This window comes from Bubalus bubalis, chromosome 4, assembly GCF_019923935.1.
Source record: "Bubalus bubalis isolate 160015118507 breed Murrah chromosome 4, NDDB_SH_1, whole genome shotgun sequence".
Classification (NCBI taxonomy): domain Eukaryota; kingdom Metazoa; phylum Chordata; class Mammalia; order Artiodactyla; family Bovidae; genus Bubalus; species Bubalus bubalis.
Genome location: NC_059160.1, coordinates 80,571,883 through 80,586,591, shown reverse-complemented (window position 1 = coordinate 80,586,591; position 14,709 = coordinate 80,571,883). Strand labels below are relative to the sequence as shown.

The 14,709-nt window shown below is 37.5% G+C and overlaps 1 pseudogene; it reads right to left on the bottom strand.

The window, feature by feature from the left end:
- The window catches only part of LOC102403975, a 29,100-nt pseudogene extending 14,866 nt beyond the window's left edge, over positions 1–14,234 (bottom strand).
- Between the last annotated feature and the right edge of the window lie 475 nt (positions 14,235–14,709).

The window sequence follows — 14,709 nt, the reverse complement described above, 5'->3', positions numbered from 1 at the left end:
ATGATTTCCTTATTTGGAAAAGAAAGATGCTATCATTTCTATCTTAGAGTCACTGTAATGATTAGTTTTCATACTAGAAAAAGAATGTCTTTTACTGGATCTGGTAAATAATAAGGCCTAGACATATTAATTCTTTTCTTTTTAATATCTTTTGAAGTAATAAAATTTTAAGAGGAGTTGTGTGTTTCTTATCATTCTAGAGCCAGACTTAAATCACTGCTGAATGTGAAATAAATGTTTTACCTTGGAACTTCCAGAAGCCTTTAGTGTAGCTACTTAGGTTTCATGTTTTGTTTGTGGTTTTCTCATAATCATTTATATTTTGCTTTCTTGTTTTAACAGTGTGTATTTGGCTTTAGCTATGAATGAAAAAGATCTAGTCATCTCTGAAAACCTTGATGTTAGTTTCCTAAGGCAGCCATAAACAAGTACCACAAACTGGGTAGGTTAAGGTGATAGAAAGGTATTGTATGTGCCTGTGCTCAAACTGATCTTTTCATATAAAGTAGCTAGTCATTGGACTTAGAACTTAACCTGATTCAGGATGACCTTTCTTAACTTGAGTATAGCTGCAAAGGCCCCACGTAGACAAATAAGGTCACATTCACAGGTATCTTGTGTTAGGACTTCAGCATACCTTTGTTGTTGCTGCTGTTTAGCTGCCCAGTCATGTCCAATTCTTTGCAATCCCATGGACTGCAGCACACCAGGGCCTCCCTGTCCCTCACCATCTCCAGTTTGCCCAACTTCCTGTTCTTTGCATTGGTGATGCTGTCCAGTTATCTCATCCTCTGATGCCTTCTTCTCCTTCTGCTTTCAGTCTTTCCCGGCATCAGGGACTTTTCCAATGAGTGGTCTATTTACATCAGATGCTTTAGCTTCAGCATCGATCCTTCCAGTGAATATTCAGGGTTTATCTCCCTTAAAATTGACTCGTATGATCTCCTTGCTGTCCAAGGGACTTGCAGGAGTCTTCTCCAGCACCACAGTTCACAGGCATTCTTTGGCATTCTGCCTTCTTTATGGTCCAGTTCTCACAACCCTACGTAACCACTGTGAAGACCATAACCTTGACTATATGGACCTTTGTCGGTCGGGTAATGTCTCTGCTTTTCAATGCACTGTCTAGATTTGTCATTGCTTTCCTGCCAAGAAGCAATTGTCTTTTGATTTCATGGCTGCAGTCACTGCCCACAGTGATTTTGGAGCCCAAGAAGAGGAAATCTGTCACTACTTCCACCTTTTCCCCTGCTATTTGCCATGTAGTAATGGGGCCAGATGCCATGATCTTAGTTCTTTATATATATATATATGTATATATATATATATATATATTTGGTCTTAAGCCAGCTCTTTACTCTCTTCATTCGCCCTCATCAAGAGACTCTTTAGTTCCTCTTCACTTTCTGCCATTAGAGTGGTATCATCCGCATATCTGAGTTTGTTGATGTTTCTCCCACCTATCTTGATTCCAGGTTTTAACTCACCCAGCCCAGCATTTCTCATGATGTGCTCAGCGTACAGGTTAAACAAACAGGATGACAGCAGATAGCCCTGTCCGTACTCTTTTCTCAATCCTGAACCAATCAGTGCTTCTTAAGGATCACTTGCCTTCACACTCCAGAATGTCTGGCTCTGGATAACTAACCACACCATCATAGTAATCCATTTCAATAAGGTATTTTTTTGTACAGATCTTCTATGTATTCTTTCCATTTCTTCTTGATCTCTTCAGCATCTATTAGGTCTCTACCATTTTTATCCTTTATTGTGCCCATCTTTGGGCAAAGTGCTCCCTTGATGCTTCCAATTATCCTGAAGAGATTGCTAGTCTTTCCCCTTTTGTTGTTTCTCCTATTATTAAGCATTGTTCATTGAAGATCTTCTTGTCTCTTCTAGCTATTTTTTGGAACTCTGCATTTAATTGGATGTACCTTTCCCTCTCCCCCTTGCTTTTCGCTTCTGTTCATTCTTCTGCTATTTGTACAACCTCCTCAGCTCACCATTTTCCCTTCTTGCTTTTCTTTTTCTTTGAGATGGTTTTGTTCACCGCCTCCTGTACTATATTATGGACCTCTGTCCATAGTTCTTCAGACACTGTTAGCTAGATCTAGTTCCTTAAATCTATTCATTATCTCTATTGCAAATTGTTACAAGATTTGATTTAAGTCATACCCAGCTGGCCTATTGTTTTTCCCAGTTTTCTTTAGTTTAAGTTTGAATTTTGTTATGAAAAGCATACCTTTACAGGTAAACAATTTCACCCACATCTTATAACAAGCATACTAGCCACACAGAGATATAATCAACTTCAAGCTCCTTATTTTACTTTAATTGATGTTTTTCTAACTTCCAGTAAAGAAAGGAAAAGAAAAGGTTTTGTGAAGCTTCAACAGAGATTTAATAAATCAAACATCACTGTCATCTGAATGTGAGTTTTAAAGGAGGTTTCTGTTTTCCTTATACTGAATATTACCTAATTTTTATGAGTATCTTTTCGATTTTGCCAATTAATTTATGTAAATTTAACAATTTATGAACAAGTATCAAAGGATAAATCTTGGCTTCTCCTCACTTTACAGATAAGAAATATGGAGAAAACATTTAGCATATTTTAGAAAACACTAAATTATACATCTACTTCCTTACTCATGATGAAAAGTAAGCTAGCTGCTAAGGCCAGAATATAAGGTTTACTTTGGAAACTTCCACTAATATCTTTTTATCTGAAAACCAAATTCATGAGTCATGCTAGTATTCCTTTGAGGCAGAATGAAAATGTTTATTATAGCTATAAGTGGTTCAGGCCAAAATGACGTGTATACCACAAAATAAATTCAAGGGACCCTAATAAAAATCTCTGTGTAACAGATCTTAAAAGTGCAAATGCTTCCTATTTTGAATGTTACCCAGAAGATAGTCCCTTGCTGCTACTGCCACTAATCCAAAAAAATTAGTCTCAAATTAGCTAACTCATTTCTCTTTATATCTGTTTTATTCTTTAGTTCCTCAAAGAAAGAAATATACCTATGCATACATTCTTCCTGATTTTTAAAAATTCTGTATCAAACAACATCTAATTTTGTGCTTCAAAAAGACCTAGCATTTTTGCTTCTTATATGCAAAAACACTAAATATCTGATTATCAAATTGAGATGTTTCAGTATTGATATATTTAGTTGCTCTTTCCTGAGTGTTCACATTGAATATTTCTATATCTCGTAATATTGTACTTAAAGCTTGCTCTCAACCCTCATTTTGCTTTGAATTCCAGGCACAAGTTAGGGTTTCCACAAGAACATTTTAAGTTCCTTAAACAGGCACTGTGACCTATTTGACTTTGTGTCAATAGACTGGCACATAGTAGATGGCTGGTAAGTGGTTTTTTGACTTAAGGAATGACACTACTATGGTAATAATAGAATAATTGCCTGTAGCTACAAAACGCCCTCTTAATTCTTTGAGTTTAGAGATGGGGTGTGCAGAGTGTATCTTCTTACACATCTACAGACTTGTTCAGAAATGCCTTTGGCATGACTTTTAAACTCAGAGGTGCCTAGAATGGTTCATATTTTAAATAAAATATATTTCTGTTTCAATCAGGATCCAGGTAGTAGACAAACAGTGCACTCAAATGAGATGACTGGAGAGAATTTAAGGAAGATAATATTTAGAAAGGCTTGGGCAGAGGTAAGAGAATGAAACAAGGTTTTGTGGCTGAGGCTGGGGAGAGGGCAGGTATCACCTCTGGGCCTCAACAGGCAAAAGAAGGAGAAGTGGCAGAAACCTGAGGAAGCTTCCCAGGAAAGAACATGTATGATCTGAGTCCACAATGGGAGAGTCAGAGAGCCTGGTAAATAAACACCTACCTTCCCACTCCCCTACTTCTGGGTCTCTTGTTGGGACCTTTACAGGCCAGACCTAGTTGGAAGCCAGAGGACATGCAGTCTATAGATGGTCACAAAATACAGTGGAAAGGGGGGAACAAAAGCAACTATGAAGGGACAGATTGTCAATGCATAGTAGAGTTTCTTTCTTTCTTTTTTTTTTTTTTTTTGATGTATAGCCTAAACAAAAGGATATCAAGGAAAACTTTTTATACTTCTCTAGAGAATATTTTTTTAGTGAACATATTAAAGGTCTAGAATTTAAACTGGGGACAATTTAGGTATTTTCTAGGCCAGAATGTATAAAATTAGTATTTTCAAAAATTGATCCATTCAATATATATGTAGAGTGTGTTTGGCCTTGAAGTACAAAATGAAGCAGGGCAAAGGTTAACAGAGCTTTGCCAAGAGAATGTGCTGGTCATAGTAAACACTGTCTTCCAACAACACAAGAGACAACTATACACATGGACATCACCAGATGGTTAGTACTGAACTCAGATTGATTATATTCTTTTTAGCCAAAGATGGATAAGCTCTATACAGTCAGCAAAAACAAGATCAGGACCTGACTGTGGCTCCAATCATGAACTCCTTGTGGCAAAATTCAGACTTAAATTGAAGAAAGTAGGGAAAACCACTAGACCATTCAGGTATGACCTAAATCAGACCCCTTATGATTATACAGTGGAACTGACAAATATTCAGTGGATTCCACCTAACAGAGTGCCTGTAAAACCATGAATGGAAGTTCATACCATTGTACAGGAGGTGATGATTAAAACCATGTCAAAGAAAAAGAAATGCAAAAAGGCAAAATGGTTGTCTGAGAAGGACTTACAAATAGCTGTGAAAAGAAGAGAAGCAAAAGGCAAGAGAGAAAGAAAGATATATCCATCTGAATGCAGAGTTCCAGAGAATAGCAAGGAGAGAGAGACAAGAAAGCCTTTCTAAGTGAAAAATGCAAAAAAAAAGAGGAAAACAATAGTATGGGAAACACTACTTTCTCTTTAAGAAAATTAGAGATACCAAAGGAACATTTTATGCAAAGATGGGCAAAATAAAGGACAGAAACAGTATGGACCAAACAAGCAGAAAATATTAGGAAGAGGTAGCAAGAATACAAAGAACTACACAACGAAGATCTTAATACCCAGATAACCACGATGGTGTGATCACTCACCTACAGTCAGATATCAAGGAGTGCAAATTCAAGTGGGCCCTAGGAAGCATCACTACAGACAAACTAGTGGAGATGATGGAATTCCAGCTGAGCTATTTCAAATCCTAATAGATGATGCTGTGAAAGTGCTGCAGTCAATGCCAGTGAATTTGGAAAACTCAGCAGTGGTCATAGGACTGAAAAAGGTCAGTTTTCATTTCAATCCCAAAAAAAGGCAATGCCAAAGTATGTTCAAATATGGCACAATGGCACTCATTTCACATGCTAGCGAGGTAATGCTCAAAATTCTTCAAGTTAGGCTTCAACAGTATTTGAACCAAGAACTTCCAGATGTGCAAACTGGGTTTAAAAGGCAGAGGAAACAGAGATCAAATTGCAAACATCTGTTGGATCATAGAAAAAGCTAGAGAATCCAGAAAAACATCTGCTTTATTGACTATTCCAAAGCCTTTGACTGTGTGGATCACAACAAACTGTGGAAAATTCTTAAGGAGATGGGAATACCAAACCACCTTACTTGCCTACTGAGAAACCTACATGCAGGTCAAAAAGCAACAGTTAGAAATGGGCATGGAACTATGGACTGGTTCCAAATTGGGAAAGGACTACAACAAGGCTGTATATTGTCACCCTGCTTATTTAATTTATATGCAGAGTACATCATGTGAAATGCCAGACTAGATGAAGCACAAGCTGTAATCAAGATTGCAGGCAGAGATACCAGTAACCTCAGATATGAGATGACACCGCCATTATGGCAGAAAGTGAAGAGGAATTAAAGAGCCTCTTGATGAAGGTGAAAGAGAGTGAAATAGCTGGCTTAAAACTCAATGTTCAAAAAACAAAGATCATGACATCCTGTCCCATTACTTCGTGGCAAATAGATGGGGAAACAATGGAAACAGTGACAGACTATTTTCTTGGGCTCCAAAATCACTGAAGATTGTGACTGCAGCCATGAAATTAAAAGATACTTGCTCCTTAGAAGAAAAGGAATGACAAACCAGCAGTGTATTGAAAAACAGAGCCATCACTTTGCCTACAAAGACCTGTATTGTCAAAGCTATTGTTTTTCCAGTAGTCATGTATGGACATGAGAGCTAGACAACACAAAAGGCCGAGCACTAAAGAATTGATGCCTTTAAACTGTGATGCTGGAGAAGACTCTTGAGAGTCCCTTTGACTGTAAGAAGATCAAGCCAGTCAATCCTAAAGGAAATCAGTCCTGAATATTCATCGGAAGGGCTGATGCTGAAGCTGAAACTCCAATACTTTGCCCACATAATGCAAGAGCTGACTCATTGGAAAAGACCCTCATGCTGGGAAAGACTGAAGGCAGAAGGAGTAGGGGACAATAGAGAATGAGATAGTTGGATGGCATTACCAACTCAATGGACATGGGTTTGAGCATGCTCCAGGAGTTGTTGAAAGATAGGGAAAGCTGGCGTGCTGCAGTCCATGGGGTTGCAAAGAGTCAGATACCACTGAGTGACTGAACAACAGCATCAGGAGTGTGTTACCTAGGTGCTGTGCTGGTGGTGAAAAGACAGACAAGACAGAGAGGCCCCTGCTCCACAGAGTTCACTTTTTAGAGACTGTGGACAATAATAATTAGAAAGATAAACAGGGAAACTAGAAACATCACAAAGCAAATAAACAAGGAAATAAGATGAATAATTGAGCCACTTTAGTAAACCACAGGGAAACCTCTCAGAGAACCTGAAGGAAAAGCAGAACCAAGTGCAGTGTTTTCCAGCCCTGGGTTTCTATAAACAATCAGCCACTTGTGAGTATTTGTGGTTCCAAAATGACATTATTTTTGTTTACAAATGATTGCAACTGGTCAGAGCACATCACACATATTAAATAGGAAACTGTTGTTTTGTGAAACTGCTTTTAGTTACATAAGTGCATGTCTGTGTATGGGCTGCATCTTTAATTAAATACTCTCCCTTTGTGGATTACAAGCTAATGCTGCAGAGCCTAATGTGACCCAGTCTGTCACCAGCCTCCACCCTCCAGTGCCCTTCCATTGTTCCCTTTGGAACATGTGGTTGATTAGTAGCCAACCCCTCTTTTTCAGTAACTTCTTTTCTGAACATTCTTTCTTTTTTTTTGTCCTAAATGAAACTGGCCATTTGTTACTGATGCTGCACTCCAGGCAGAACTCAAGAGTGGAGACTTTATTTGCTAGTGTTTTCCTTCCACTTGGGGCTCAGAGAGGAGGAAGGTGTGCATCTTATTTGCCTCCTCCATGCTGCTTCCAAGTTGCCTCCATCCTTCCCTTTCAAATGCACAGATTCTTTGAAGTTTATGCCAAGAAACTTTATCAACTGCACCCTCCTCAGAGTATCACCAGCCAATCTCCAATCACTCCCCTTTCATTCAGGTTGACTGGAGTCTTTTCTCCCTTTCTTCTTCACCACATTTACTCTGGGGTAGTTCTTGCTGATTCAGTATTTACTTAGATAATCTGTCTAATCCCTTGGCTTCTTAATTGTTTGGCCTCACTTGCATTTTTTTTTCTTTAACTTTATCTCATTTATCAAGACCCAGTTTTAACTTGACATTTATAACTTTCAAAAGCTCAAACTCTGCCAGAATTTATATTTCAATCCCTAGACTTCTACCTATTTAACTTACTTATTCCAGTTCTCCTACTCCAGTGACTCTTTGTCCTTCTTGAGACTTTTAATTCTTTACTTCTTTTTCTTATGTCAACCATATCCCTCTAATTCTCATTGCTATGGTTACACAGTTTAGATTTCATGGCCAATAATGAAAATTACTTAATTGAAAAAACCCATAACTATCATGCATCTCTCTCCTTCATTCAATTCATGTGTGGAAAAGCTCCACCTCTGGTAAATCCCAGCTATTCCTTTATGAATACTTGAACAAATAAATATTACTGGAAAAAAACACAACTGACCTCACCTTATATTCATGACCATAGATCTCAAGGGAGGACTCAACTTTGATCAGGAATCATACATTCTATCCTGGGATGTTTGTTTTCCTATTATCTAAAATAATTATTTCACACTATCTTCTTTTCCTCAAGCTCCAACACTCCACCTTCTTTCTTACTCTTAGCTAATGCCCTCAAGAAGAAAACAGGATAAGGCAGGAACACCTACACCTTCATAGCCCCAAATCTATCATTTTCATCATTTTCCTAGCATTGATAGCAGCATCCTGTGCTTATTTCCCCACCACAATTGTTGAGGTACCTCTACTCAACAAAGGTCTCTTCACTCACTCCCTTGTCTCATCCTCTACCAGTGTCTTAAGATCCTCACTCCTGCAACTATCTCCCCTCCCTTATGCATCATCTGTTTCACTGTCTTTACTGTTCAATGGGTTCATTCTCATCAATACAGTCCTATTGTAGGAATTTACTTGCTTAAGTTCTTCCTACCTATTTCTGGTCTCCTTAATAACAGAATTTTGAAAGAGTTGTGTCAATTCAATTCCTCCAGTAACGCATTTCCTATTGTCTCTTCAACTTGCTCCCGTAGGGACTCTGTCGTCATCATTGTCCTGACACTGATACTGTTAATAAATTAGTCTTCAACATTTCAAAACTTAGTTTTATGCATGTTCTCATCTTACTCAACTTCTCATCTTACTCAACTTCCCTGACTATTCGTATAGAGAAATACTCCCGCCTTCTTGAAACCCTTTATTCTCTTGGCTTCTGAAATATCACACTCTAGTGTTTTCATTCTAGAACACTGGTAACCATTTTCAGTTTTCACTGAAGACTTTTCTCCTTGTCTTAATCTATAACTGGCTTGGCTTTTGCTTCTATCTATACTTTAGGTGATATCTTCCAGCTCAGGACTTTCAATACTATGTATATGATCAGACTCAGTTTTCTAATTGCTCATTTGACCTATCCACCTGGATGTCACATAGGCATCTCAAATTTGGAGTAGTCAAAACAGAACTCTTAATTCACCCCACTAAACTCCAGATCTGTTTTTTTCACAGTCATATGCATTTCAGAAAAATTGCATCTTCAATTACTTAAATATTTAATTCAAAAGCCAAGGAATTATTCTTGTTTTATCTTTTTTCTTCATCTTTTATCTCTACTCTATTAGCAAGCTTTTTTTAATTTTTAATTTCCCTATTCCTTCTTTCTTACATCTACATTAGTATTAACCTGGTGAGAAGAGTTTTCATTTTCTTTAACTTGAGCTATTTTAGGTTATCTGTGACCTGATTTCCTTATGGAAATAAGGAAATTTCTTGCTTCCCTCTTTCCTTACTAGAATCCACTTTGCAAGTTAAAGCAATATTTTTTAGAACTTAAGTCAGCATATTATTGGCCTACTTACTATGCTTTAATGGTTTATGATTGAATTTAAAACAGAATTACAAATCCTTAGCCTGGCACAAAGATCCTAACTCATCCGGTCCCTGTTTCTTCTCTATCTCACTCTTAATCTTCTTGACTTCAGTCTTTAAGCTCCGATCACTCTGACCTTCTTTCTGTGCCTTTATGTGCTAAATTTACTCCCTCCTGTATTCTCAGCTTCAGAAGTTCCTTCCCGCAGTTTCATGAGTTTTTCTTGTCACTAAATCTTAGTTTAGATGAAACTTCCTTATAGACATCTTCTCTGAACCCCTAATCCAAATTAATCCCCAACACATTTTTTTTTCCACATTCCCTTGATTTACTGCACTGAAGCCTTAATCACTGTCTGATGTCTTCTTGTTTCTTGATTATTTTTGCATTAGGCTTTGGTTTCATGATAGCAGGACCTGCATTTTATTCTTTACCCTCTTGCTCTCTGAATTTCACAATGCTTCCCATATCATAATTCTGTAATACATTTTGTTGTATGAATAAATGAATCAGGGCTTTCTCTGTTTCCAGACTGGTCCATGTTCTCTTCATGGTTTCATGTTTTTCTTTATCTCTCTTCTCCACATAGCAGATCTAGTAGAGAAACTCGTAAGGTTTAGATTTAATAACTTAAAATATCTCTTTCTAGCTCTCTCTCTAAGCCAAATTCTAATTTCTAGTGGAAGGGATGCTTATGTATTCAGCTTGGATCAGGCAGCACTCTGGTCTAATGAGTTATAATCAGGAGTGCATAATTATAGACATGGACTATAAATATAGATGCTGGAGGACCAACTACTATGGATGAGAAGTGTTAGCAGAGAGAGTTGTTAGTAAAGGATTCATTATACATAGGGTAGACATACTCCAAATGCCTTTGTGACCCAAGCAAAGTTTCTTTATGACTCATGTCTCCATTCCTGTTGTGTCATCTGTCTGGCATGCCTCCATTTGACACAACTGCTCCTTCTCCAACTATATCTCTACAGCCTTGTCGGACCTTGATGACTGAGAGCTAACATTCTCACTGGGTCTTGTTTGTGTTAGTTGATCCAATATCTGGACTGCCTTTGAAGCTTATGAGTGAAGTTGCTCAGTCATGTCTGACTCTTTGCGACCCCATGGATTGGAGCTTAACCAGGTTCCTCCATCCATGGGACTTTCCAGGTAAGAATACTGGAGTGGGTTGCCATTTCCTTCTCCAGGAGATCTTCCCGAACCAGGGATTGAATCCAGGTCTCCCACATTGTAGGCAGATGCTTTACCAGGGAAGATCCAAGCTTATACCCATACCATAAGACTAATGGCTTCTCTGTAGAATTTTATTAACATGTCTATCTTCCCAACTGAACATATTGCTTCTAAGGCTATGGATGATGCCATAATTTTTGCATATTCATGGCTGAGCAGAGTGGAAGTCCCTAATTAATATTAGTTTTTCACATGTGGCAGAGCAAGTAGGCAGGTAGAAAATTAATTACATGTAAGTGTGGTAGCAGTGAATGGAACAGTAGGATCAATGAAGAAGAATAAGAGAGGTTTAGGAAAAGGAAGTTTTTGATTTATGTATGCAAAGCCTTAGTTTCCATCACACTGGAACAGAGGCTGCATGAATGAAGTAAAAAAAGAATAGGCTGGATTTAGTGACAGAAGGAAGGAACGTGTAGGAAACATGACAATCTTTTGCTGCCTAGCAATTGTCTTAACATCTACCCTAAACATTTTAGAAAAAATACCAGAAATGAGGTCGATCTATAAAATGTGTACAAAATCAGTAATATAAATTGAAAATCATAAACCATTGCTTTATTTTTTCTTCCTTGGTGCAAATTGTTCTAAATTATCATGGTATATATGCAACACACTCTCATATTGCTGAAGGTGAGTTTTCTCTACTGACAGTGGACAAACTGCTGAAAAAAGTTGAATATCTATGAAATATATATTAGAATATACAGGAAGATATGTTAGTAAAAGTAAATAATATAATAAATGAAAAATAAAAAAACAAAGAAAAATGAAAAAGTATGTCTCTCATGAATGTCAGATCCACAAGGTCCAGCCTTTATTAGCATTGGCACTGTGTTCAAGAAAAATCTGATCAGACCACACAGCTTTGAATTTAGCTGTGACCTTTTCTATTGTGAATTTGGATAGTTTGTTTAACCTCACTAAGCCTCTCATCTGTAAAATTAATTTTTGAGAGGATTAATTGAGAAAAATTTATGTAAAGGCTGTATTTGTCAAATTTGGGCAGTTGTAATAAACTCAGTTAAATTAACCTAATTAAAAAAGAAAAGAAGAAGAAAGAACATATTGACTCATGTTACTGGGAAGTCTAGGCAGAGTTAAAACAAGAGACTTGAAAAATATTCTCTAGGTTTGTCTGTGGACTAAATCTCAGGTAGTCTCTGTGTGGATGAAAAGAGGGATGCTAGCAGACATCAACTTGTATTCTTATATCTCATAGTCCAAAGGGAGTTAGTTGCTCAGTCGTGTCAGACTTTTTGCAATCCTATGAACTATTGCTCAGTGGGCTCCTATGTCCATGGAATTCTCCAGGCAAGAATACTGGAGGGGGTAGCCTTTCCCTTCTCCAGGGTATCTTCCCTGGGTCTCTTGGGAGACCCAGAACAATTTGCACCAATGAAGAAAAAATTAAACAATGGCTTATGATTTTCAATTTATATTACTGATTTTGTACACATTTTACAGATCAACCTCACTTCTGGTATTTTTTCTAAAATGTTTAGGGTAGATGTTAAGAGACAATTGGTCTTTTCCAAGGGTCAAACCTGGCTCTCTTGTATTGTAGGCAGATTTTTTTTTTACCATCTGAGCCACCAGGGAAGCCCAAACGGAGCTGAGATTTTTTTCTATTCATTTTTAGAAAGACTCTGATTAGCTTAGGTCTCATGACTCATCATATGTGTCCTCAGTTGTTCAGTCGTGTCTGATTCTTTGCAACCTTATGGACTGTAGCCCGCCAGGCTCTTCTGTCATGGGATTCTCCAGGCAAGAATACTAGAGTGAATTACTATTCCCTTCTCCAGGGGATCTTCCCAACCCAGGGATTGAACCTGGGTCTCCTGTATCACAGGCAGACTTTTTTAGCATCTGAATCACCAGGGAAGCCCCAGGAATGGAGAACAATGGGTTAAATAGTCTTCAGGGATGGGTGACACATAATTGCCAGTCTCACCAGGAAAATATGGAGGGAAAAAAGATGGTTTCCTGAAGGAAGAGATAAAGATAGACAAAAGCATATTGTTCACCATATAACAAATTGCCTTATCTGTGAGAGATAGGGCTTGTAAGAGAAGATGTACATCAAGTAAGGAGAAAATGTTACCATTCTTTCCTCTGTCCCCTGTTTCCCTCTTTCTCCTCTCCTTTCTTCCCTGTAACTACTGTCCAAAGTTTTCTCTTGGGTTATTTTAGTCAAACTGCTTTTAATTGAAAAATCATTTTACTTCTGTATCTCTCTATGGAAAATTTTGATAAATGAAATCCTGATTGAATCTTTATGGTGAGTCTATAGGATGGAATAGGATGGTGTGGCAAACCTCTGTGATGCATTATCATCCTTCTATCTGGCAAACTGAAATCGAGTTACAGAAGCCAATGAGTCGTGTTTAATAAATATAATTCCTTCTCACAATAGTCATAGTATTAACCTTTACAAATATCCCTGTTTTAATGCAGCAGCTAGATGGGAAATCATAACAAGAATTTATTGCTTTAAAATATTTAGAGATTTTTGTCTCTAAAATGCAATATTAAGCAAAGTAGAGGCAGAGATTTTGTTCTTTTCTGACAGATCTCAGCACATGCTGTCTGAATTGAACTTGGCATCTTGAGATTGACCTAACTGAAAGAATATTATTTGAGAACTCTATAAACTGAGCAGTAATCTTTCCATTGAGTGGTCTTAAACCTATAATTTTAAATCTTTGTAATATAGGGATATGTGATAACATAAGCTTTTTGTTTGCAATGTACTTTTCAAGACTGAGTCTCCTCAATAATTAATTATAAACTTTAGCTTATTAACTGTCACAAAAGCCCTTTGAAGAAATATTATTATTATTTTTTTCTTCTTGTTTTCCATCTTCTATGAAGTTTGGCTCAGATGGTAAAGCGTCTGTCTACAATGTGGGAGACCCAGGTTTGATCCCTTGGTCAGGAAGATCCCCTGGAGAAGGAAATGGCAATCCACTCCAGTACTATTGCCTGGAAAATCCCATGGACAGAGGAGCCTGGTAGGCTACAGTCCATGGGGTTGCAAAGAGTCGGACACGACTGAGCGACTTCACTTCACTTATGAAGTTTACATTTCCCACCAAATGTGAAGTGCATTGTTTTCCATTGTTTGTGGATATTTTCTGGATGCAATACTAGTAAAATAAATCTTTTAATAATATATTAGATATGGAATTATATCTGCTGAATAATCAGCAAGGACTTTTTTCAGATAGTTAAAGATAAAATACTGGTAGCTAATAAACAGAAGAAATGCTAATCTTAGATTTCTGTGTGTGGTTGGATGGGATTAGGTTTGGTAACAGTACAAATATGTTTGTATAAAACCAGGGGAGTATATTGATTCCTTCCTCTGCACTTTCTCCTTAACAAGGCAGTTTCTAGCAGCCACAGGGAAGGGCCCCCAAACTGGCCATGCCAGTAAGAAGTATATATTACATGGTTTATTATTACTATAATTATTTTTGGAAATTCTTACCCATTGTCTACATACAGCTAAGAAACCAACAAAGAACAGGACCACCTCACTTTCTATGTAGACCATATTCACAAAACCATATCTGTCAGTATTTTTCCAGATAAAGCTGCCTTGGGACAAAGTCATGAGGTGCAATCTTTTAATACAGGGATGTTATCAGTCTCAAATGTAACACAAAGATAAGTGAAAATTTCTGAAATTTTAAAAGCCTGTGATACAGACAATGATACAGAAGCAATTTTGATAATCAAAAATACACTTGCCCGGGAGATATGAGATAGGCAAGCCTACCTACCACCTCTTTACCCTGCAGCTGGTTGAGGCATGTACATTAGGATAGTCTTTATCTACAAAATAAAGGGCTGGTTGTCATGAGCTGCAAATCTACTCTGGCTCCTACATGGACTTGAAAGTACCATTGGGCAAATGACCTATTCACTGCTTCCTCATTTGTTAAAAGAAAATAATAACTGCTTTGAGTGACCCACATAATTAGTATACAATTAAATAGGATTATGAGTAGGAAAGCACTTTACAAAAT